This window comes from Molossus molossus, unplaced genomic scaffold (assembly GCF_014108415.1).
Source record: "Molossus molossus isolate mMolMol1 unplaced genomic scaffold, mMolMol1.p scaffold_m16_p_8, whole genome shotgun sequence".
NCBI classification, from domain to species: domain Eukaryota; kingdom Metazoa; phylum Chordata; class Mammalia; order Chiroptera; family Molossidae; genus Molossus; species Molossus molossus.
This window is the reverse complement of record NW_023425402.1, coordinates 86,454,620-86,482,064: the sequence shown is the minus strand read 5'-3', so window position 1 is coordinate 86,482,064 and position 27,445 is coordinate 86,454,620. Positions and strand designations below refer to the sequence as shown.

Below are 27,445 nucleotides of genomic sequence, written 5' to 3'. Positions count from 1 at the left end.
CTGTGAAAAACTCCTTATTACCCCTGTACAAAGTTAATTCAGATTTCATGAATATGAGAGAAAAATCAATTTCTATGTTAAGCTTCTCATGTTGGATTTCTGTTCAGAGTTGTATGCAGCCAAACCTAATCCTAATTGACAGGCATCCCATGAGAATAAACTACAAAAAAAACAAAAACAAACACTATCTAAGGAGAAACTACATATAAAGAAACTGTCAAATTTACTGCTTCACAGTTTTTTATACCCTACAGGCTCAAACAAATTCACTCAGATCTACTTCTCTGAGTATTAAACTAGTGAACTGAGGAGAAAATTCAAGAATAATACACAGGGTGAAAATAAGTCAAGATAGAAGGGGTAAAGCAAATCTTTGTGAATGCAAAGAAGCCTTGAAATTCAAAATAGATGACTATTTTTATACTTTAGCAACTTAAATTCTAAAAATGAGGTCACAGACATAGTTCATGGTAAGTATGTACTTATATATCGATACAGCCAAAATGTTAACAATTATTCTGTTTAAGAAAGTTGGCATCTGAGTGACTTAAAATTTTTTTTTTCCCTGGTGGGTTTGGCTCATTAGTTAGAGCAACGGCCTGCAGACTGAAAGGTGGTGGGTTTGATTTCCGGTCAAGGGCATGTACCTGGGTTGTGCGTTCGATCCCCAGTTCCTGTTGGAGGCAGGAGGCAGCCAATCAATGTATCTCTCTTATGTCAATGTTTCTCTCTCTCTCTATCTCTCTCTCTCTCCCTCTCCCCCTCCCTCTCTCTCTCTTTTCCATGCTATCTACAATCAAATGGAAAATATCCTTGGGTGAAGATTTAACAAAAAAAAAAAAAAAGTTTTTTTCTTCTTCTCTTGTTTTTGAGTCTAGATTTTTCTTTTTTAAAATACCAAATAAATATTAGATTTACTATAAGAAAAACAAAGTCAAATATATCTTTCTAATAAAAATCCAAGTTCGCTCTGGCTGGTTTGGCTCAACGGTCAGAGCGTTGGCCTGCAGTCCAGAGAGACTCAGGTTTGGTTCCCGCTAAGGGCATGTACCTCGGTTGCAGTTTGTCCCCGGCCCTGGTTGGGTCATGTGGGTGCAACCACTCGATGTGTCCCTTTCACGTCGATGTTTCTCTCTCTGTCGCTCTCTCCCTCCCACTCTATCTGAACTGAAAATGGAAAAATGTCCTTAACTGAAAATGGAAAAATGTCCTTGGGTGAGGATAAAAAAAAAAGCCAAGTTCAAAATTGCAGCTGTCCTAACTTCAGGAAATGTTATATTTCTAGCTTTCATTAAAAGGCATTATAGAAGATGAAGCAACTTCTTCCTCGAACCATGATTTTACAGACAAGAACACATCCTGTTCTTTAGGTCCCCTGACTTTCTAGTGGTATTTAAAAACATTCCTTCAGCAACCTGTAACCTTGCTTAAAGCATCACCTGGAAAACACTGCCACCTCCTGGCTTTTAAAACAAATTGCACACAAGACTACTACATTTTAAATTCCACACCAGAAGATATTTAAATTGAAAGGCTACGAATACTGTCATAGAAACAAACAAAAATCACTCCAAACTCTAACTAAAAGCACCCCCTCAAATTAAATAAACCTGAGAATAGAAAAGTAGATTTTAGCTACTTAGAGTGTATTCAGATTGCATATAAAGATACTGAGGGAGGGGTCCGAAAAGTTTAACCGCAAAATTAGCCATGATTTAAGAAATGGCAGCCCTGGCCAGTTTTTCTCAGTGGTTAGAGCGTCAGCCAATGCACCAATGAGTCGCGGGTTTGATTCCCGCCAAGGGCACATACCTCGGTTGCGATAAGTCCTTGGCCCTGGTCGGGGTCGTGTAGGAAGCAACCAGACGATGTGTCCCTCTCACATCGATGTTTCTCTCTTTCCCTCCCTCCCACTCTATCTGAAGAAAAGCAGAAAAATATTCTTGGGTGAGAATTAAAAAAAAAGAAATGGCAGAAGAGGAACTGGATATAGGCTAATTTGCCAACACAACATGAACCCATGTGGTCTCCTAGGGATCATTCTTTTCTAAAAGTAAAACATGTCATTTAAATCCTCTTCTTTATAAAATTCCCAAAATAGCAGATTAGGAAATAGACATTTTATGTGGTGATTCCAGCTGATTACTATACTTGACATCTCTCAATACATGCCTGTGACCAGGATGGAGAAAATCAAACATTTTGCCTTTGAGAAAGAGGGTGCTCTTTCACATGTGTTTAATCGTACAGTATATACCTTACTTTTCTGGAAACTGGTAATAGTATCACTGTACCTCCCAGAGTGCTTCTAAGGACTCCATTTAATTATCTATGTTAAGTGCACAGCATGCAACATGTTTATTAAATGGCAGCTATTACTATTTGATAGATTCACATAGTTGAATATTGTAACTAAACAGTATTAAATGAATTGATATAAAGCCTGAGAACAGTCACATTAACAGAGAAAACCAAGATCTAACAGGTCAGGCAGGAGTCAGCAAACTACAGCCAAAGGGCCAGTGCTTGTTCTATAAAAAAGGTTTTATTGAAACATAACCATGCTCATGTGTTTATGTAATGGCTATGGCACAGCTGAGCAGTCTGACAATGACTAAATGACCCACAAGCCTAAAATACTTACTATCTGGTCTTTTAGGAAAACATTTGCTGATTCCTGGGCTAGCCCAATGAGGCCATATCAATAAAATAAAAATTTAATGCTGATAAATGTAAAGCTCACATTTTTATTAAAATGATCGAAACATCTGTATATCACAGTCCTTCACTGGATCCTAGGTTGAAAAGAACAGCTATAAGAGATATAGATCCTGAGTAATAAATGTTAGTAGGAAATTATTGGTAATTTTGCTAGGTGAAAGAGTGGTTATGTAAACAAATATGCTTATTTTTTTAGAAATAGGCATTGAAATATTCAAGGGGGAATGTCCTGTCTGTAATTTACTTTAAAATACAAGTATTTTTCACTATCTGACCTCAGTAATAAATAGATTTGGATAAAATTTCAGATGACTCTCTTGGTATCTGGAATCTTGCCAAAGGAACCAAAAAAATTTAGATAATCTATTCAGAATAGATATAGAGAGTGGCTTTATTGTATTTTAAGACAAAAAAAAGTCACATTACTGCTTCATGTCTTAACAACTGTTAAATCGAGGTGACAGGTAATATACGAGTGTCTGTTCCACTCCTCTCCCTACATCTGTCTGAAAATGTCCATGATGTTATAAAGAAAAAGACTTTTCTTCACAATAGGTCACACAATAAGTACTTGATGTACAAAATCATCATAAAATTAAGCAGAAAGTTATAAACTACGTTCATTACATGTCTCCAACTAATGTATCTCTGACTCACTCTAAATACCAATTCTGAAGACTGGTAAGCAAGTACCATTCAAGTGAATAACTTGCATCAATATAAAGTGTTATTTAAAAACATCTATATTAATAAAACTATAAAAAAAGTTAATGGAAATTAATTAACAACAATAACTCTGAGGGTTACCAGTAAGTATATATTTTAAAAAATAGTAAAGAGGAGTGTACTTTACGCTTCAGTCTATAAAAACATCTGTAACTGGCACCTCAGAGGTGGTGAAGAGACTGGGAGCGATGCTGATTTCTGAATGAGTGCTTAAGGAAAGAGAGGTCAGTGGTTTACACTTTCAGGAAGAAGTCCCAGTTGAAAGAGAATGAAGTGTTTGGCAATTTAACAATGCATAACCTAATACCCATCTCATATTCATAACGTTTAAGTAGCAGCCTGCTTCAGAATCTCACTCTCAGAATGTGCTCCACTGCGCCTGCGCCGGAAGAAAACCTGGGTGTGTAAGACGCGGCCCCACTGGAAGCGGTGTGACGACTCCGAACCGCTCCGCCTCACGCGGGACGCAGCCCACCACTGACTCCACGTAACTGTTCTGAGGGGTCAAGGAGCACCGCACAAATTCAGTATGCTCTATTACAGTGAGGTCATATTAATCAGTGCTAACATTAAAATATTAATTTTAACTAATGTCTAATTACAGATAACAAGAAAAAAAAAGTGTTATTTTACTGAATATAACCTGAAATTTGGGGAGTCAAACTAAAGATGAGAATTTTAACATATCAATTCCTTCTGTAAAAGCAAAATTCTGGACAGATTTAGTATTTCAAATAAATGTTTTAACATATGACTTTAAAAGAAGATAGCATGTCATTTTCTGATTTCATAAGAAATACTCAAAGAAAAAGTCACCCATAATCCCACCACAGTGATAATCAGTAAATTGGCTATGCTTCTATAGACACGTTTTGAGGCTAAGTCCACGTATTTATTTGTGCACATGACACAAGATCGGGGTCACATGTATATGCTGTCGTATCCAGTCAGCAAAGGGTTTGTAAAAATCTTTGAAAACCTGATATAAAAAACAGCAAGAATGAATTGATTGATTTTCCTTGTATGCTAAAGAGGGTACATTTTTCAATTATTGCTAACTAGTATTTATTGTGTTAACTGTCTCTTATCCTTTGTTTATTTTCCTTCTGAGATTTCTTCCTGATTTATCAAGACTCTTACATGTATAGAACATCAGTGTTTCACCTGCTTATGCTGTTCCTTCTGCTAAGAATGATCTATCCCACTTGCACACCTGGCTCACTCTTACTTGTCCTGTAGCTCAGTATCACCTGCATCCAGTCAATTCTGTAACAATGAACTGGAAATCTAAGCATTCAGTCCCATGCTGGAGGATGGGGATCCAGCAGTAAACAAGACCGGTAAAAGGAACAGCAGGTGTTCTCCGCTCTGAGATGAGTTAAAAGTATAAACTGTTCAGACCTGAAGGAGGACCAGCATGGCTAGAGTGGGAAGAGCGAATGGGAAACTGGCATAATACCGGGCTGGAGATGCAAGGAGAGGTCAAATCATACCTTCTGGGCCAAGTTAAAACTTTTCATATTTATCCCAAGAGCACAGTGAGCTAAAAGAAAAGCAAAGATGACATGATGTATTTATTTTTCTATCAGTGCCACTTCTGTAACAGGAGAATGGGCTAGGAGATAAGAGCGTGCAGAAAACTCACTCGGGGTCTGTAGTGCAGCAGTCCTGGGAGAGATGGCAGTAGTGGGTGATGACAGGTGAAGGAAGGTGGGAAGAAGCAGAGAGAAGAGAGACTTTCAGGAAACAGAATGAAAAGAGCTTTGTGGTTGATTCGAGGAAGAGGGAGATGGAGGGTAATTCATCTTCAGTTTGTGGCCTAAGATACTATTTACTGAAACAGAAACACTGGAGGGAGAGGAGGTTTGCAGGGGAGAGGGTAGGAGGAGGAGTGAGGATTCTGTGTTACGATATGATGAATTAAAGGAACTTGTGAGACATCCAAGAAGAGAGACATAATCAGGTAAGAGTCCATTGCTCAGGACAAGAATAGGTCTAGACTGGAAGTGAAAATATGGAAACTCTAGTATAGAAGGTAACCAAAACCATGATGGATAAAGTAAGAAATCAAAGAGATTAAGACACCTGATCCCCAAGACTGAGACAGAGTATGCCTACTCTGAGTCCCATTACCATGTTGCTATGCATACCACTATCACTGCATTTTCCCATAATCTTGTGAATCTTTCTATTTATGTATGTCTCCTTGGTAGACAACAAGCTTCTCAGATGTATGACCAAATCTTAACTTATTTCTGTACCCCAGCCTTAGCACAGTTCCCAGGGCACTAAACACATTCCATGCACTGTCTATGAGAGCTTAACATCATCAAAAAGCAGTATCTACACACACGTGCACACACACATTTAAGAGCTCAGACTCTGGGGCCGATTACTTGGGTTAAATCCAGACTCTATCATTTATCAGTCATGTGATCTTGGGTAAGTTACTTAATGACTCTTCGCCTCAATGTCCTCACCAGTAAAATAAGGCAAATAACACTACCTATCACAGACTGTTGTAGAAATTGAAGTTTCATGCAAAGCACATAGCAAAGTGCTTGCACAGGGTAATAAGCATTCAAATTTAACTATTCTCATTGTTACTATTATTATTCTCCTGTCTTCATTCTTCCATGGTTAGAGAAATGTTCAAAAATAAAAAGGATTTTTAGTTATTCATTCTAGTCCTCAAGCTTTGGAACACAAAAACAGGTCATGTTCTTTTAAGAATAAAAGCAAGAGGTAAAAGTAAAGAACACAATTTTCATGCATCTGGTAAATGAAATTAGTATTTTAAAAAAATAACTGAATTTAACAGTGAATTAAAACAAATTACCAGTAACAACAAAGTTATTTCAAAACAATATAAATAGTTGTTGGTTTGGTTATTAAATTGCAACAAAACTGTTTATCATGTTTTTTTCATTTAAAGTGTAAACTTATCATGTTCATTTCTCCATATGTGTCCCTATTCTCCCATATTACGGTTGATCATTTAGAAAACTAAGAGTTTGTCTTTTTCTAAAGAATTTTGATATTTGTCCCAAGTTATTGCTAAGTAACTACAATTTGTGAGATTAATGTAGCCATTATACTGATGCTAATAAAACAGCATAGTTTTGTGAAGATCATTATTTTCTTTGCAAGTATAAATGTTAATTCATCAGGTAGCTAACAAACTGAATAAACCCCCTCTCAGCTTCTGTCGGTGTCAGGGTTGGTATGCATAAAGTTCACATTTCTCTGTACCCTGTTTTTTATTTCAAGAGTGTGAATGCAGGGTTCAAACTTGAACTGCTGACAGCTCATCAAGAATTTAATCAAGAAAAAGCACGGCAAGGTGAAAACACAGGCGAAATTTCCCATTTTGACAGTTTCCTTTCAACTGCTTTCCTAGGTTTACCCTTCATATAAAGTGTCTGCACTAATGCAGACAACCAGTTAAAGGTCTATGTCATGCATGACTGCCATATGAAGAGAAGGAAGATAAAACTATGAAATTAGCTGCTTGGAAAATACTGCATAGAGTTCAAACTGTTCTAGTGAAAAGTTTTTACTATTTAGTAAAAAAAATGTAACATAAACAAACAGGATTACAGAACAAATATTCTATCCACACATAAGAATTTCTGATTTTACTTAGAACTGGTCAGATTTTAATTGACTGAGGGCTGTGTCACTCAAAAATGATAAATATGGAGAACTTGGCTAAAGATCAGAAGAAAGTCATACATTTTTTTTTATACTGAAAACTAAGTTCTATGTGAAAGACTAAAGGGCACTGATTTAAAACTAACACAATAGTAAACTGAGTATTTAACAATAACATACAAGTAAAAAAACAGATTCTTACACAGAACACATGAGTGATAAGGAAGTGTTCTGATTGGAACATTGGTTCTTAACAAGAAGATGATGAAACAAACAAAAAACTATGAAGAGGCTCAACCCCCAAAGATATTAACTTAACTTTGCGGGGCCCTGATTTTTAAAACATTTCTAAGTTGTTTCTAATGGGCACCTGGTTAAGAACCACTGGGCTGAAACACAATAGGTCATTAAAATAATGAAATTTTCCTTTCAGTAAATAGGCCTTTAAAAGAGGCTATATCCTTATATCAGGACTGTTTATCACAGAGAACATCAAGATTTCTGTAGTCTGTTCACCACACAGTTTCCTTAACTCAGATTCATCCACTAGATCTGCACGATCTGCCTCCTGCCTCGGCATGGCATGACACGTTACCAATGAATGGCTCACTGCTGAGTCCAGTATCACAGCTGAAACTCCCTCCTACTGGACCTCTCCAGAGTATAAAGCACTGGGAACCCCTGATTCTCAAAATTCTCCCGCTGGTACCACCCCACCCTTGGCTTCTGAGTCACCTTTCTTCCTAGGTTCTCCTCCCATCTTAAATACTTTTCCTTCTGCTCCTTAAACCAGAAGTTCTTAATTAAATTCCATGACAGGCCCTGAAAAGCTCAATAATAGATTCCAGAGGTGAGAAACCCCGTGAAATGATACATGTACACACAAATTGTGTATACCCGAGAAGGCCACTGTTTTCTTCATACTCTCAAATGAGTTTAAGATTCCTGAAATTTAAGATCACTGCCTTAAATCCTTAGATTTTCTTCATTAAGCTTTTAGGTTTCAATTGCTATACATAAGTTTACAGCTCCTACCATCAATCCTGACCTATCAGAGATCTGAACTCATATTCCTAACTGTTTATTAGGCATAGTCATTAAATTAAATCAACACATCCAAAATTAATCCCCTCAGAACTACTTGCTGTCTCTTGATTCTTAATTTTCATTAAGGAAGCCACCATCCAATGCTCTCACTCCTTAATCAGGAATTTCAGAATCATTGCTCATCTCTTTTTTCTCCTATACCCAGTTAACTTCTCATCTAGCTTCTTTTCTGCATCCAAGCATCAGTATTTTATCTTAGGCTTCCACGTGTCATTACGGCTACAGTCTCCTAATGGCACTCTCTGCTTGCAATCTCCACAATCTGTTCCGTCTACCAAATAGGTAACCAGAATTATCCACCTGCCTGGGCCACACCCTGCCTAAAGAAACATCTCCTGGCTTTCATATATGGACAAAATAAACTCTAACGTGCTTTGTTTGGAATGCTGTGAGCCTCATGTTTCCAATATACTTTTGGTAACCTTTTCTACATCCAATACATTTTAACAGTCTCAACTCTTTACCCATCCTCTTGCAGCATTAGACCCTTTCCTGATTTTATATATCTGTCCAGGATGCCCTTCCCTAATCCTTCAATTAAAAATTATTACTCATAATTGCATTAATTCAGTGTGCAATTAATGTGAACCCAGCACTGCAGCTAGACACTGGGACTTTAGCTCAGAACACAATAGTCAGGTAAGGGACCCTCATGGCAGTTGTATTCCAATGGAAGAAAAAGGCAACAAACAGAGAAGCAATTAAAATAGAGAATGTGATCTATGTTATACAGGAATTAAGATGACACAAGACAAACTTTAGGAGGAATAATACAGGAAGCCCTCTTAACTTCCTCAAATACGAGAAATTCTTTCTAACATTAGGTCCTGAAGGATAAGGAGCCAGCCACATGAACGACTGAGAGAAAAGACCCCAAGTACAGGGCACAGCAAATGCAAAGGTACTGTTGTATTATAACTGTCTAACAGACTGTAGGCAGACTGCATGCTCCTTGAAGAGAACTGTTTAATATAAATGTGTGTCTTTAAAATTTGGGTTAATAACTGGCACTTGGTGATCAACTCAATATATAACAGTTATGAATTAAATCAATACTTTAAGAGCAATTAAAAGAAAGAATTGTGGGGGTGGGGAAACAGTGGGAAGAGTAGACATTTTTCACTATAATAATAAGAATCTTAGTAGCCCCAAACCACTTAAGTTCTCTAACAATACCCAATTATTTCTTTATTTCACTTTCTGGTATATTATGTTTAGTGCTCCTGTACCTAACATGTTATCGGCTTTAGTTCAGATCCCCAAACACTGAAGGACAACTGTGTTCCACGAGCTTTTACAAATACAGAAATATAATACATTTCTGATGTAGAGAAATAATTATTTTAATTAAAACACATATATAGACCCTCAGCACTTTTTATATTTATTTTCTTTCTCCTTCCCTAAGAGTTTTGCTCTTCATTTCTCCCCCAAGGGTCCTAACTCATCCATACACTAAGTTCATTCCATGAGAGTTGGTTATAGACTGGCTACCCTGTCAGTTACTTTCAGCACAGCAACCATCCAACTAAACAGGGTTTGATGATAAAGCCATTATTCCTCTCTTTGCAAAGTGAGGGTAAGGACACAACACAAATTAGGAATATAATTAAGACATTTGAAACTCTTCCAATTTAACAGGCCCAAAACAAAAAGCACATATTCTTAATGTACATACAAATTAACAATTATCCAAAACCAAAAAAGAGTAGAGAAGTGAGTTAAGAAATCTAGTGTGTCTTTGAGATTAGCATATGAAGTTTGTGTTGAGAAAGGTCTAATGAACTGTGTCTATGTCTTCAACATGATTGTGCCTCCTACAACCACCTCACCTGTCACCAGTGGAGGTGCTAGGATGTGGTTAACCCATGAGCAATTATGGGATGCTCATTACAACTTCACTAGATTACACATGCATACAAATAACTGGAGATGTCCAAGAAGCTCACTGTAGCCATAAGCAGGTAAGAAGAAAAAGGCTCCATGGTTCAACAGAAATATCTGGTAAAATAAAAAGAATGAGCTGGTTCTTGTTCCACAAGTTTCAGGTTCACCACGAATCTAAACTGAGGTTCAAACAAAAATAGGTTTTATAAATGTTGACCACAGTCAACAAATACCCATCTTCATATTTGCCCTTTTAGGTTACACATTGGCTTTATTAGCTTCATATCTAAAGGACAGAAACATCTGTCCCTGAAATAGTGTGGGGGAAAGAACACCAGGGCAACATTAACAATGTGTTAGACAGATCTTTATCTCAAAACAGGCAGGCTTTATTATGGGCAATAGCACTGACACCTTGGAAACCTGTTTTTCTAAAAAACCCCTAACAGAGTGAGTATGAGTGTGTGTGTCTGGGTGTGAAATAGCCATAATCATTTCCTTGCTCATCTCAGTATTTTTTTTTTTTTTTTTATCCTCACCCGAGGACATTTTTCCATTTTTGTACAGACAGAGTGGGAGGGAGAGAGAAGAAGAGAGAGAGAGGGAAACATCGACGTGAAGGGACACATCGAGTGGCTGCCACCCGCACGACCAACCAGGGCCGGGGACAAACTGCAACCGAGGTACGTGCCCTTAGCGGGAACCGAACCCGGGTCTCTCCGGACCGCAGGCGGACGCTCTAACCGCTGAGCCAAACCGGCCAGGGCTCATCTCAGTATTTTTTAGTTCTAGAATCTATGATAGCTACGGGAATATTAACAATATTATATCAATACTAAATCTATTCTGGCCAAGACAGTTATTACTCAAATAAATCAACAGTATCAACTAGACTTTACTCTCTTTAAACAGAAAAACAAAATCCACACTGTAAATACAAGCATATTTGCCAATCTTATTTTGGGAAGGGTAGAAAAACTAACTAAAATAAATATACCAAAACAGTCCAACATGGAAGAAATAATTATAAAACCTCTGTACATTTAAAGCAAAATATACTTTTAATAATATATTTTATATAAACTTCTATAACCCATATTTTACAAAAATATTATTCCAACTAAAAACCAAGACCTGGATAGGAGATAAAATAGGGGAAAGTTTGCAATTTATTGTATTTTAGTATAAATATTTATGTTCTAGCCACCAGTTTCAAATGTACATAATAAAACTAATGTATAACATTTGGACTTAACTTTAAAGTTAGCTGGTTCAGAAGCAACCTGAAAAAGCTATAGTCTTCAAGACAGTCCCGACTAGGTAGCTCAGTATCTGGTGTTAGCTTTATTGTTAACAAGTAATTTTGCAATTTTATGCAGTTGTTCAATTGTTGGAGCAAAGCAGCAGTTTCAGCTACTGCTAAAATTACAAGGTAGCTACTATCTAGAACATTTATAGTGACACAGAAAACTCAAGTTAAATGGCTTGACAATGATACCAACAAGTTTCAAGTTTACCATCATTTAAGGTTATACAAGTAAAAAACAGTGTCTTCTAAAGAAAGACTAATTCTGCTAAATGAAACCACTGGAGTCTATTGCTTTTATTCAGAAGTACCATACAGCTAAACAAGCACTCAAGTCCACAGGGAAATAGCATTTCAATAGCTTCAACACAGTGCCAGACAAGGCTTTGTTGGCCTTCCTTTTCCAAGAAACAGAGATGTCTCTTTTTACTTAGTCCATCTGCCATGAATGATAACCAGATGCCTGTGTGACAATTCAAAATTAAAACAAAAGTGTTTCCCCCCCTTTCAAAACCTAAGAGCAGAGATGAGTCCAATAGTCAGTGATCACAAGAATTTCAATGCTTTAATAGAAAGCCTCCAAATGAAAGAAACAAAGTATTCAAGCAGTCTAATGGTTCACCCTCAGTGTACTACCAAGTATCATTATTACTAGCACCAGCTAACACTTTTCCATCTAACTATGCTGAGCGTTGTTCTAAGTGCTTCACACTTAGTAACTTGCTCGAGGCATACTAAGCAGCATAGCCACCATGCTAAACACAGGCAGGCTGCATACAGAGTCCTTACTCTTAAACTCTATACTAATTCGAATCCCGAGAAAGTATAGCTAATTTTGATCAAAAGTGTTCTGTTTCAATGAAAATACTTGAAATTTATTAGAAGGAGGAAGGTTAATGTCATTTAATTAATAAAACAAAATTTTACTTATTTTTAAAAGCTGTGAGTTAAAAAACAAAAGTACGCCATAGACCCATGTCTATAGACAGATGTTTATGGTGCTAAACACTAAGTACTAAAGTAATCCCCACAACTGAGAAAACTCAGTCATTAACACCCAATGTGGTTTTCAGTCTTCTTCCTTGATGGATGAATACTGCATAGTCCAAGTTGCCAAAAAATGTGCTGCATTTTTTTGGGTGTGAAATTTAAAGTTTCATTATTGACTCCCACATGAAAGTTGATTTGAACTGTCCCAAAATTCACTTTGGTGTGCTTGTTTGTTTTTTAACACTTTATGGGACCCCCAGAAGCATGCTTCCAGTATAAAACTAGCCATTTAAGCAAATTCTGTATTTTATCACCCTTTAGTCAAAAGATAAAATTAGATGTGTACAATTTCTCACGTGACCTGATTCCTTTAGACTGAAGATATACTTCTGGAATCTTGCTTTTTCACAATTACACACACACACACTCACAATCTCTCTTCTAAATAAAAGGTTGATTGTTTCTATGTGTTCTATGTGGCCTGAAAGATGTCCAATATGTATGTATTTTCACCCTTTTGAAATTTCCCAAACTGGGAGTCATGTGACAAGAGCAAATACTGTATCTGCTCAAGGTAGTAAACCATTATTATTATTTTTTAGAGAGAAACACTGATCGATTGCTTCCCATTCCCACCCTGACCTGGGATCGAACCCACCTCCTGGGTATGTGGCCACATTGGGAATCGAACCTGCCACCTTTTGGTGTATGGGGTGACACTTCAACCAACTGAGCCACACTGGCCGGAACAGTTAACTATTATTTTTATTGTTTGAATTGGTTAAAAAAAAAAAAAAGAGCCCTAATCATGCTTAAGAAATGTTTACTGTTTATAGCTGGCAAGCCAGTATAAAAAGTTGAAATTTTAGAGATCAAGAATTAGACTACTTATTAGATTAGATGTATAAAGTTTGCCCTCATCTACTAGATTAACTCCCTGAAGTAAAAAATATATATTCTTTTGTAAACATTAATCTACAAACTACACACACGCATGACATGAATACACAGTATCATGACGACTCATAGTCCTGAACCTTAAGAAACTCTAATTTAGCAGGCGTGATGAAATCCATACACTAGTAACTATAGCTCCAAGCAGTATGTAATAAAAGATTCAAAATTCAAATTTGTGTCTGTCATATTTTGGTATCCATGCATGTCATCTCCCTGCTATCTACAAGTATACAAAAGGCATCAGAAGATAAACACTTTTTATTCAGCTTTGCACACCTGATGTGGCATCAGGCATATAAAAGGTACAACAAATATTGGTATAAATTGCAGGAAATCTTTATTTATTAATTCAAATGTCACAATAGAGCTAAATTTTCAAAACACCACAGGCTTCAGCTCCGAGACATTGTGGAAACATTCTACTATAAATTCTTCTAAAATCATTTTAAACTTTATTTTTCACAGCAAAAATACTTTCATCACATGATCTATGATGCAACAGAAGGTAATCAATCACCAGGCCTCCTTCACCTAAAACAGCACTGATACCCACTCAACTATATTATACAACATTTGCTGATTTTTAAATAATATGCCACACCCATAAGAAATAACACTCTCCAAAAATATTCAGCTGTGTGTTTCATAAGCAGTCATTCTACTTTATAACAAATTCTGTACATGTATACATCTACAAAAATTTTCCACATGAAAAATTCGTGGGAATCACTTCAATTGTCCCCCCAAATCTGACAAATGTAATTTCAGTCTAACACTCAGATGTAAAATGATCAGAAGAAATTGTGTTAAAAGTTTTTTAGACTAAGAATTATGGAAATATAAGGTTCAATTAAAAACCCACAGCAGACTCTACAAGTCATTTATCTTTAAAAAAGGGACTATGTCTACAATTACTATATTACTTTTGAACTTCTAAAACACCTTTTATTCTAAAAGTTTAAATACTGTTCCATGTCTTATTTCAATACAATCTTTTGATTCTCAGCATAAGGCTCTTACCTGTAGTATTGCACAACCAACAGTTATTCAGAATGAATACAGAACATCTGACAAGACCACTCCAATTCTCCAAATAAAGGGGAGAGATACAGAAGGAAAATGCAACAGACAAAGTAACATTAATGAAAATGATATATAGGCCAAGGACATATGATGAAAACTCCCTAAGAAACAGAAATAATACAAAGAGCATTAAAAAAAAGTTCTGAGTAGGATACAATTAAATAAGGAGAGGAAATAAAACAACATCAAATGTTGGGAGTGTTGCAGCAGAGAGCAGGCAAGCAGAAATTGGACTGTTAATAAGGTGGAAGGTAGAGCTTGACCCCCTCCCCCCAATATGGAAGGAACAGAGGCAATAGCATACAAAGCCTAGGTGAACTGAGTGTGATGGCAGCCTTGAGACGGAGGATTGAATTCACTAGGTCTCATACGCACTATGAGAATCCTGGGGCTCACCATCCAACAGCCTCAAGTGTGTTCATCTCCCAGCACATCCTTCACAGAAGAACAGCTATATGAAAAGATTATGCAACTGTCCTTCATTCATTTACCTAAAGATGACAATATCAGGTTTTTCTTAAGAGTCTTAAAATGCAATTTTAAGTTTCCCAGTGTTTTATACTTCCCATCTTTGTTAAAGGAAACTGCCCACCTCTTCGCACATGAAATTCCTTTAACAAGAGACACTGAACCTTCATTCCATTAAAAAAAAAAAAACCGAGTTAAAAACTCTGTATTCTGGCATCAAATTCAAGAACACACAGTAGATCATTAGTTTGTGAGGCTGAATCTGAGGACAGAGAGTACAAAAAGAGAGGGAGGGCTGGGAATAAGGATTCCACCTTTCTGTTTAAGAGAAACCAGGCTTAGCAAGAAAGGTAGGGGACAAATAGAGCTGTGCTTGGCATAATTGCTTTTGTGATTTACCAGTCTTATTTTCATCCTTAATCTTCAAGTTTATGTAAAGAGCTCTGTTCCCACTGAATACAAAAATGATATTATTGTAGTATGTATATGTGGCCTTTTCAGTATGTCACAGGAAAACCTCACTTACTGACCTAGAATAGTTTTGGGAAGTATAAAACCTTTAAGTAGTTAGTGATGTAAGACTTAAAGTGGTAACACATACCACTAAGTATTTAACTGGACAGATTTAACTAAGTAATTCTTTAAACAAGACAGTGATAAAAGCCTCTTCTCGATTTGAATGAACTGCCATTTCCTTAAACTTTCAAAGAGCCTGCAGATTATAGCTGAACCTATAGATTTCTTTTTCAATTTCCCCAGGGAATCTGCCACTGTTTCTTCACACAAAAACCACACTAAGCTTGTTTCCTTTTCTTTTCATGAGCCAATTTTAAGGCACCGTTCTTAACCCTAAATACCCAAGCGCACGCTGGTTAACTGCCAGTGTGGCTTTGGAGCTGCAGGTGACAGATGCAGTCAGAGAGCTCACAGATGTGGGTGGACTGGCTGCAGCCGGGCCTCCCTGCAATGAGCACACTGACACAGCCTGCAGATGCACATCTCGGCAGAAGAAGAAGAGTTTTAAAAATCGTCATTACCAATTCAATTTACTTTTAGGATTCTTATTCATATTATTAAGTGCTTATCCCGACTCTTGTCGCTGTTCAGCCCTACCCACAATTCATTCTATCTTTCTCAGTTTCTAGATCCTTCTTCACATTTTTGCTTCAATAAAAATCATAAAATAAAGCAGGGCTCTCGACGAAGGTGATACTTGGGAGCCCTCCCGCCGCAGCAGAGGCCGCTCAAGTTTTCTGGGAAACAACGGACCCTAGCATCGCTGCACGATCCCTCCTCCCCTGGGTGCGGGCTCCAGAGACAGATGGGGAATCTCCCTTCTCCCGGCTCTCCCGGCAGTGGCTAACGCGAAAAAGAAAGCACCTCTTTTCTTATCCCACACCCCGCTGGATAACGCTCCCGGGCAGTGCGCCCCACCCCCACCTCTTACCCCAACGAGGTCCCCAAATGCCATCCTGTCCTAAGAACTGGACCCTCCCTCGGCTCCCGGACCAATCTCCCCCACCTGAGCGCCTCTCCTCCAGTCATCCGCCCGCGCACACTCCACCCGCAGCACCGCTCCGGCTCCGCACACGCCCGCCCCACGCCCAGGCGCCCCGCACCCGGCACTCAGGCCGCCCAGTCGCCCGCGCTCCCCGCGCCCAGGGTCGCCTGCGGGGTTACCGTGGGAAGAGGGGCGGCGGCAGAGGACGCGGCGGCAGCGCTGATGCCGGTTGCGTCGGACGCGAAGGATAAGCTGGAGGACAAGGATGATGATGAGGCGGGCGCGCTCCCCAGTCTCCATGGAACTCCCGCCCCGGCCCGTTGCTAGGAGCCCCCGAGGCTCGGGCTCCGTCTTTCGCGCTTTGTTGTTCCGGGTACGGGGCGGCCGCTGCTTCCCCGCGACAATAAATAGACTAGACGCGGGGGAGCATAGAGACAGGGCTCGGAGGCTAGAGCGTCACCGCACAGGGCGCCCCTGGGTGTCTCGCTAGCCACTCGTTTCCGGCTCTCACTGCTCCTCTCACTTTCCCCGCCCTTTCTCCCACTTCCGCTTCCTCCTTTCTAGTCCCGAAGTCAGGCCCCTCCTAGCCCGTGAGATTGGCTAGAGGGGGAATGGGGAGGGGAGTGGTACTGTTGGGCTAGACTTTTGCTTGAGCCGCTTTAAAAGCTCTTGAAAAAACTCTGTATCCCTTGTGCATATTTGGCTAATACCTAAACACGAGTACGTAATTTCTGGCGCAAAGTATAATATAAATGGACATAGATTTTGCCGAAACTTTAGAGCTTTCTCGTTAGCTCATTCAATGTATAGAAAAGGTCCACCAGCATTTAGCATAACTAGCAAAGCTAGATCTTAACTAAATTTATTTCCTAGGACTTTGAAAAAAAAGTCCTACTTCTCTCTCTCATTTAAGATATAGCGTTAATTAACGACGTCGCTATAAAGCGCTCAGTAAAGAATTCTAATCCCAGTCCTAAAGTAGAGCGATAGGAGTTGTAGGAATTGATAGATGACGGACGGATGGACGGATGGCTAGATAGATGATAGATAGAAGATAGATAGATAGATAGATAGATAGATAGATAGATAGATAGATAGATAGATAGATAGATAAGGACCTTAGGTCGCACTTCTGCCTCTTCGAGATTCCTTACTTATTTGGGTTTGGCCAGGACGCTGCCTTGGGGTCGGAGGCCCCTGCGAGGGTCCCGCCGCGTGGCCAGGTGCAGGAAGGCGGGCTGTGGGCGAGCGCAGCTGCAGGCTGGCCAGGCGCTGGGCAGGAAAAGCGGCAGCTCCGGCTGACTGCGTCGGGGGGCGCTCACGTGGAAGCTGGGCGCCTGGGAACTGAGACCCCTTCCACGGCTCTGCGCCCCAGTAGCCCTGAAGCGACTCGGGAACCCCGAGGGTCGCACACTCGCCGGTTTGAACGGCCGGCCGCGCTGCAGTCCGAGGGCGCCCTCGGGACCCCTCGGGAGTGGCTGGAGAGCTGCCGGCCGGAGCGAGACTCCAGTAACGGCCCCGGAGCGCCCGGGGGCCACTCCCAGGCGCGGGCCTCTGTCCCGAGCTCCGCTGCAGTCAAAAGCCTCGCCCTGGGTGAGGCCATTGGCAGCTATGGTTTAATAAAAGGCTAAGAGGCGGGCTCCTGGGTACGATGTGAATCGTAGATGAAAATGATAATGCCACTCTCCTTTTGAAAGAGAAGACAGGGGCTGACTTCTGGGAGATTTGGGTGTAGGAAACCATTTGGACATTTCATTATTTAGGGAGTCTTCAAGGATACCTCTTGATCTTTTGCTTCTCCCTCTTGAGTGTTCAGAAAAAGAGCAGAGCAGTTAGTTAAAAGCTCTGTAGAATTATGGAATTTCCGTTTTGTTTCTATTTCTGTACTAAATTATTTTTCATATAATACTAAATCATTACAGCTTGTGTTAGGTGGAGTGAAGAAAATATACAAGGGGCTGGGTTAGAGAGTAATGTCTGTGGTAGTGGGGAGACAACTTTCAGGAGGTAACATTTCAGCATTTCTCTAAAAGGGATGGGAGTGGGAGGGATATGGATAGTGTTCCAGGCAGAGGGAACAGGATAAGCTAAGAGTTTGCTGTGCTGGAGTATTATGTGCTGGAGTATTAGGATCAGAGCAAGAAGAGCAACATGAGATGAAATTGAAGAGAAGCTAAAGTCTTGAACATTCAGTGTTTTGTAGACCATAGGAGGGAGGTTGGATTTTCTTCCAAGTACTAGGGGACATGAAGGGTTGTAAGCTGTACAGTGACATAGTCTGATTCTCCAAGGAATGGCAGGGGAAAGGCCCTATTCCTGTGATTATTGGTACTGCTGACAATTCTACATCAACCGTGACCCAAGTCTAAGGTCTTTATGAGGCACCCTCCTTCCAGGGGACCAGCAGATACCTGATATCAAGCACATCAATTACTTTGGATTCCCTTTTGTTATACATCAGTCAACAATTTGTCTCCCTAAAGTGTTCCTCATTTTGGAATGGATTTGGTTGTGCTGCAATCACCATTCTCCACAGACTCATCGAATGCTTATAAACTATCACATTAGCCTAGACACCATTCCTCTGACAAAGGAATTCACTTCACCATGAAAGAAGTAAGACAATGAGATAAAGGCCATGGGTTCCACTAGACTTATTATGTGCTCCATTTTTCAGGTGCCAGTCAAGGTTAAAATATTCAGGGATGTTAAGAACCAAGACTCTCACTTAATACAGATATTGATACATAGGCTGGCCAAAGAGTGACCTTTATCAGTTAGATCAGTGCTACTTAAAATGTGACATACACACCAAAGCCAGTCTGCAAACTGTACCAATCAGCAATGAAATAGATAAAGAAATCGAGAGGAACATTTTGAAACTTTTAATAATTTGACATTACTGTGACAACTAAGTATGCAGTTTCATATTTATGAAAGCATTTGTCTGTGTTTGGTTGGTAACAAAGAACAAAAAAGTGACCCTTCACCATAGATAGTTATGCCCACTAAGGCTGTAGCTTCATGGACTTGGTTTTTAAAAAATCAGTCTATTGGAATAGGTTAGCATCTGCTTGCTGCCCTGAATACTATGAGAGAGACAAACTGGTCCAGCATGGCCTTTATGAAAGAGATAGGCAACAGTGGAGTGGTATTTACACAGCATTGTTAGGAGTCCTTTCTGCCAGTGGTTTAGTTATCTAATACTGACAGGGATCAGATAGCCCCTCTGTCCATTGAAACAAATGAAACTTCTGCCCCACATAAAGTTAATGCACCAGGAATGTGAAGACCCAGCGGAGTCAGGAATGCTCATTCCTCAGGAGTCTTCTCATACATCTTCTGCTGTGGCCCCTTACTGTAATGCCAGTTGAGTGGTGTACAGCTTACAGCATCGAGTCTGCTGCTGTAACCTGGCTTTATGACCCTATTCTGTTCCCTCCGTTTGCCCTCAGATAAAGTCTATGGCAAAGATAGTGAACTAAGATCTAGGGAGATTGACAGAGTTGCCAGGCCGGTTTCCAAGAGATAAAAACCAGAAGGGCAGAGTCCATATTCAAAGCTTATGTCTCAGTGAGATTTCTGATAACAAGCTAATGTATTTCCCTCAAATGACATTGGTTGGCAGCCAAGTAAGATTTCAGGTACTGCCAGAAGTCCTCAGCCTGGCAAAAGGCATCTACTGATGTGCTGTCTCAAAGAGAATGCCCCAGTCTCTGTATCTGTAGAAAGAAGAATTTGATTGTCAGGACAGTCCTAGGATATTTCTTCTCACTACTCCTCTAAGGCAGGGTCTTGAGGATAATAGACAAAAGAAGTCTTGACACATTGACTGACCAGAGATCTCATTTCTCTGCGGGAGAAGCGATGTCCTTCTTACTCTTTTTTTTTTATCCTCACCCAAGGACATTTTTTGATATTTTGTTCAGATAGAGTGGGAGGAGGTGAGAGAGAGAGAGAGAGAGAGAGGGAGAGAGGCATTTTTTGATATTTTGTTCAGATAGAGTGGGAGGAGGTGAGAGAGAGAGAGAGAGAGAGAGGGAGAGAGGCATCTACATAAAAGGGACACATCGAGTGGTTGCCACCCACACAATCCAACCAGGGCCAGGGACAAACTGCAACCGAAGTACGTGCCCTTAGCGGGAACCGAACCCGGATCTCTCTGGACCGCAGGCCGACGCTTTAACCGCTCAGCCAAACCGGCCAGGGCACCCTTCTTACTCTTGTCCAGCAGGATATGGTATGTGGCCTCAACCATTGCATATTGAATCTACTTCTTGCCCTTTCTCAGTTGTTTTTATCTCACCACCCCCCTTATTATATATTTGTGCAATAGGGACATTTTTATTATTCATCATTTAGCTATATCTGGACCTGGTTGAGATTGACTGCACTCAAAGATCCTGAATTTGGACAGGATGTGACATTGAGTTTCTCCTCCTACTGGGTAGGGATTGAGTACCTTTTCAATTGTATATGTGATGTTGCTTTACGGTAAGAGAAACTATAGATAATGGCAACAACAGTGTGTGTGTGTGGGGGGGGGGGGGCCCTGAGCAGCCACAGAAGGATGGGTAAGGTACATTTATTGTTTTGTCAGCCCAGAACTTTTCTTTTGGGAATAGTCTTCTCTCTTATTTGGGGGAACTATTTCTACTTTTTGCCTGCCTCCAATCTCATGAGGGTCCAAAAGGGAGGTGCAGTAGCCACAGCGGTGCCTGGAGAGGTGTGTTTCGGAGGTTAGCTGGGGCGGCTGTATAGCACCTGTTCTGTTCTTGCTCTCGGTTCCAATTCGCTCTTGATCCCTGCTCTGTGAAGGTGGATCTGAACCCTTCCATGTCTCCTTTTGCTCGCCATCACAGTGTTAAACTTTGTCACTGAAAGCACTGGAGAGACACTGAGACAGGAAAGGGTTTCGCCTCTTGGTTCCAGGCTCCTGAAGCATGGAAATCTTTAGAGTCTACCTCCTGCAGCACAGGTGGCTCTCCCAGCCCCGTTTAGGGGTGAATGAAAATCTTCCAAGTGGGCCCTGGCCAGTTTGGCTCAGCTGTTAGAGCGTCGGCCTGCGGTCCGGAGAGACCCGGGTTCGGTTCCCGCTAAGGGTACGTACTTCGGTTGCAGTTTGTCCCCGGCCCTGGTTGGTCCTGCGGTGGCAGCCACTCGATGTGTCCCTTCACGTCGATGTTTCTCTCTCTCTATCTCTTCCTCTCTCTCCCTCCCACTGTATCTGTACAAAAAAAATGGAAAAATGTCCTTGGGTGAGGAAAATCTTCCAAGTGGGCATAACGCAAGCAGTATATTTCTTTGTTTTCCATGTCTGGAGTGAAGGATAACCAGAGTGAACAGTTATGGTTTTTCTAGATGGACAGGGACTTGGAAGGAATCGGATTGGAAGATTGGTGACAAGGAAGGGTGGGAAGAAGTATATGGATAGTTGGATTTCTGTGAATGAGTACAAGCTCTGACCCAGCCACCCCAGTGCTTGGTCAATAGCCCCAGGAACAAAGTGGCCGTGGTGGTAGGGATGCACACTATGCATTGATTCAACAACCTGGCTTTCTCCTTACCAAGGCTCATTTTGCTGATATTATTGCCAAGTGCCTAACTTGTCAAGAGCAAAGAATGATATTGAATCCCTGGTATGGCCCTGTTTCCCAAGGTGATGAATAAGTCATCTTGTGACAGGTGGATTACACTGGAACTCTTTCATTGTTGAGGGAGCATTAAAATAATAATTTTAAATAAAATAATTTATTAATAATAAAGATTCGTCCTCATTAAAATAATCACATATTCTGGAAATGGATTGGCCTTTCCTGCTCATGCTCCTGCCAGCACCACTATCTGTGCACTCACAGAATGGTTCATCTCACATGCATCTGAGCAGGGAACTCATTTCACAGCAAAGGAAGTACAGCAACGGGTCCGTGTCTGTGGGATTAACTGATCTGACCACCATCACTTGGAAGCATCCAGCTTAACTGAACAGTGAAATGACTTACTGAAGACTTAGTTAAGGCCCAGTTGGGAGGCAACACCCTGGAAAAATGGGATTCTCTCTCACGGGGTGTATTTTAATCAGAGACCATTGCATGGTGCTCGTTCTTCCATTGCCAGCTACATTTGAGTCAAAGCGTGGTAGTGTAAGTGGCTCTTCTCACAGTGTCACCTAGTAATCCACTTTCAGAATGTCTCCTCCCTTACCTGGAAACTTGAACTGCTGCTGATGGGAAAACTTTAGTCCCCATGGAGAGAGTGCTTCTTCTCGAGAGCTGGACTGATGGTTTCACTAACTGGGAAGATGAGATTACCACCTGGCCATTTGGGGTTCCTTATACCCCTGAAACAAAAGGTAAAAGCAAGGGCTAATGTACTGGTTGGAGTGATTTTCTTTTCTTCTACAAGTATTCAGTGCATGAATAACTCATACAGATTGATCAACCATCAATACATTTATTCATATAAAGTATACAGCAAAGTTACACACAAGCAAATTATAGCAGTTTTGAATTTTCTCTTGTGCTTACTAAATTAATAACAATAAATGAAGCCCCTACTCAAAGGCATAAACTTTTAGTGAACTGATACACTCCAGTGATGGCACTAATAGGGAGACCGGTTTGCTTGTACACAGTGGAGGCAAAGAAGACAGCCTGGAGCCTAGGAGATTCTCTGGGGATCCTCTTAGTACTTCCATGTCTGATATTAAGGTTAATAAATAATTATAGCAACCAAAAATAAAAGGTAGGGTGCTTGAGGACTCAGACCCTTTGCAAATGAAAGTTCAGGTCCCTCCACTAAGCAAAGCAACAAGCCGAGGTTCCCGCTGTGGGTAGGGGAAATACAGGTTGGGTAGAGGAACATGAAACACCATAGATATTAATTATGATCTTAATATTATTACAGAAATGGGGACTTTAGCATCTTTGCATATTTTCTCTTGGCCTATTATATCATTTTATTCCTTTCTCTCCTCCCATTTTTATTTTACATTCAAGTTGTCAAAAATTCTGTTAGTCGGCTAGAGCTGTCATAACAAAGACCACAAACCCGGTGGCTTCAAACAACAGAAATGTACTTGCTCACAGTTCTGGAGGCCAGAACTCAGGAATCAAGGTGTTGGCAGCACTGATGCTTTGGGAGTCTCTGAGGAAGAATGTGTTCCGTGTCTTTTAGTTAGTCTCTGGTGGCTGCCTGGTATTCCTTGGCATTTCTTGGCTTGTGACACATCATTCCAATCTCTGCCTCCATTTCATGTCATCTTCTCTGTGTGTCTCTCTGTCTCAGATCCCCGCTTCTTTCTCTAATAAGGACGCCAGTCATTGATTTAGGGCTTACTCTAAATCCAGGATGATCTCAAGATCCTTAATTTAATGACACCTGCAAAAACCCTATTTCCAAATAAGGTCACATTCACAGGTACTGGGGGCTAGGACTTAGACATATATTTCTGAGGTCACAATGCAACCCACTACAGAAGTTAACTTGACAGTTAATCTTTAGGTAAGAGAATACTTAGAGCTGTGACTGAGTTTGAGGATTAATGTAGCCAACAATGGATACAGTGACTCCTAGGACTCTGTGCCTCTTTATTTTGGGGACAATTGAGAACTTCACTTGTAAGATGATAACAGTATCTTATTACATAGAAATAGAGCATTGTTTCCTCTCAGAAAGGTGCATAGGAAGCTCGGTAGTTGGGCAGGTTCCTGCAGTGCATGGAGCTCCTAGGATGCGCGCAGCTTCTCAGGTGTCTGCCTCTGGCAGCACACGCAGGTCTCAGGGCCCCACTCCTGCAGCTCATCCCCCAGACCTTCCGTTGTGTGGTTTCCTAGGAGTGTGCCTCCAGCGAGGCACCACCCTCTGAACTGCTTTCCCTGCACCTGGCGGGCGGGCGTGTTTCCAGCGGCTTCTGTCCGTGAAGCATCACACTAAGTTCTGTGTTATTCAGTGAGCCTTGGCCAGAACCTCTCCAACCAGGTCTGGAGCTCAGCCATGTTAGAGGGGTGGGCTCTTCACTGGGTGCTGCATCTCAACTCCAGGGGTAGTGACTGTTCCTTTTATGTGCTAGTCCTGTATTCTTTAGAGTTTTTCTTTCCAGCCAATTCCTCGACACTCCAATCCCTTGTTACAGTTAATTTTTTTAAATATTGTACTGCCTCTTCTGATTGAACCCATTACCCCCACTTTCCTGGCTCCCATGATTGGTTCGGAAGAGGGTACATGACCAAGCCAGGTCAAAGAGTGTCCTACCCCAGGATTTGTTGAATTGCCTCTGGGAAAAAAAACAATTTTCCTTTTTGTTAGTGAAACTGGGAAGGTGTGGACTGAGGGCAACAGGCCGACATATCCTCTTCTGTAGGAAGAGGAGGTGCTCACCGGGAGATACCGAAGCTCACGGAGAGAGACCCAGACAGAAGATGGGGAGAAGAGAGAAGCAAGGCTAAAACTCTTGGGGGAAAGGATCGATGGGAAAAGAAGGAAATTCTCTTCAGATGTATCTATAAATTTAATGTTACCCAGTCAATAAAGATAATTTTTAATGAAACTAATCAGATTCTAAATTTCATCTGAAAAAGAATATGCAAGGGTGTAACACAGACAATTTTGCCAAAGAAAAATATTAAACTGCCAGATATAAAAACATCTTAAAAATCAATAAGGCCCTGGCCGATTTGGCTCAGTGGTTAGAGCGTCGGCCTGCGGTCCAGAGAGACCGGGTTTGGTTCCTGCTAAGGGCATGTACCTTGGTTGCAGTTTGTCCCCGGCCCTGGTTGGGTCGTGCGGGTGGCAACCACTCGATGTGTCCCTATCATGTCGATGTTTCTCTCTTTCTCTCTCCCTCCCACTCTATCTGAACAAAATATCGAAAAATGTCCTCGGGTGTTGATACAGATTAAATTTGGGCAAGGATGGACAAAAATATGAGTGGAAATGAATAGAAAATATAGATTATGTATTTAAAGGAATTTAGTAAATGATAAAGGTGGCATTTCCACTCTGTTGGAAGAGGGCAAATAATAAAGGCAGTATTGAGATGGTTGGCTATCCACTTAAAAAAAGCGTATATAGTCAGATCTTTATTTCATAACAAAAATAAATTCCACATGGATTAAAGATCTCCATTGTCTCTTACTTTAGCAAGAGTTTTGAAAGAGTTAGTATGACATTTGTCAAATGTATAGGTTTCAAAGACCCACAGCTCTGTTAGGTTATATGATCTAATCTCTAGCCATATAGTTTATTTATAAATGACTAACCCTTTTCTACATAAATAATACATGAATACATTTTCTTTGTAGGTATTCAGACAATACAAGCAAACACACACAAAATGGAGTTTCCTTTCATCCCCTGCCTTCAGCACCCCCGTCCCCTGCTCAGAATTAACACCACAGGGCAACATTTATCTATACGGTTCAGAAATTCTCCACTGTTCTGGTAGCACCCTGATTCGTTTTTAGTGTTGCTATGAATTAATTTTTATGTTTGTATTTCTCTGTTAGTTGACTCTTGAAAGGTTGAAAAGATAAATATGTGTTTTTATGCCACCTTCTTGAAACAAAACTCCCACTGGTCATTCGATAAATAATTAAATTCACAACTAAGATATATAATATTATTTGGAAATGTATACAACAAAATCATTTTGAAAATGCATCTCATTTAGTGGCAAGGAAATTGTCTACTTTATTTCTGCTTTGGAAATTTTATCATGCGTACTTAGCAACTCAATTAAATTGGGGGAGTGGGGTGGAGGTTGATGCGAGAGAGTGTTCTTAGACTTGTATTGTTTGAAGGAGGAGCTAAGGTGATTAATTTTAGATCTTGCTGTGTTACTGAATAAGATTACCAAAATACTACTATTATATAGAGAATATAAAAAGGTGTATAAATTCCCATCTAGTAGAAAGCAAAAAATAAATGATAAATATAAAGAAAGCTAAGAGAGGAAAACAATAAACAGAAAAAGTAGAGCAAAAAAATGTATAAGATAGTGGAAACAACTTATACATTTCAAGTAAATACAATACATGTAAATGAATTAAACTGACATGCAAAAAAACCCAGAAAATATAATAATGGATTAAAAATAATTTACCTTTATTTGTGTATAAATATATTGAGTTCACCAGTTTAAAAACAGAGAGTATTCTGGTAGATTAAAAAAAATAATAAACAAACAGAAAATATATTGTTTCCAATTTTTTTTATGTTTAAAGAATAGAAAACATGAAAGATTAGAAAATAATGCAAAAGATTCCAGAAAATACTAACCATAACCTCTAGTAGCCATATTAACATCAGGAAAATAAATGCAAAAATTAATATATAAGACATTGACAAAATTAATCAGAGTAGACATGCCAATAAATTTCTCTGAGTTATTGATAGATAAAGTAAATGAAAATTAGTATATAGAGGATTTAACTAACACAAGTAATAAAGAATTTATTTGCTTTTTTAAAAACTTGAAAATTCATGAATTAATCCAATTTGAGTAGTTAGAGAAAGAATATCAGAAGAAACTCCAAGAAAGTAGAAAAATAGATGATGAAGATAAAGACAGAGTTTAATGAAATGAAAATAAGAGGATTCTATTGATGTTTCAAAAGAGTAGTACAATAGATAACCCTTGAATGAGTCTGACCAGAAAAACAAGAGATAAAGCCCAAAGATACACAATTAGGAATGAATAAGAGAGTCTTAATTTCAGTTATGGCCAAGACTGAAAAAATAAAAAGAGAACACTATGGACAACTTTATGCTAACAAATTTGAACATTTTAAATAAATGCACAACTTACTAAAAAACATAACAAAAATCACTCAGGAAGAAAGGACTGGACCTTGGGATCTGGTAACTGACCATTGCTCTTGCTGAAAATGCTGGGAGAAAAATCTAGAAGACTTTCTTAAAAGCAAATGCTGAAAAGAGAATATAAAACAATGGGATCAAAAGAACGAACAAAGAAGAACCAAGAAAGGTAAATGAGCATTAGAATGTGTTTTGCTTTGGGAGCATTGGCCAACCTGAGAATTAGA

The 27,445-nt window shown here is 39.8% G+C and overlaps 1 protein-coding gene across 2 annotated transcripts in view; it reads right to left on the bottom strand.

The window, feature by feature from the left end:
• The window catches only part of TBPL1 (TATA-box binding protein like 1), a 29,481-nt gene extending 12,677 nt beyond the window's left edge, over nt 1–16,804 (bottom strand). Inside the window, exon 1 of one of the 2 annotated variants that reach the window (XM_036248580.1) lies at nt 16,580–16,804. The gene's annotated coding sequence lies outside the window, so the exon portion shown is untranslated. Of the gene's footprint in view, nt 1–2,743; nt 2,764–16,579 lie in introns of those variants that run through there. The other variant, XM_036248583.1, reaches the window with a different exon arrangement.
• Nucleotides 16,805–27,445: the final 10,641 nt, after the last annotated feature.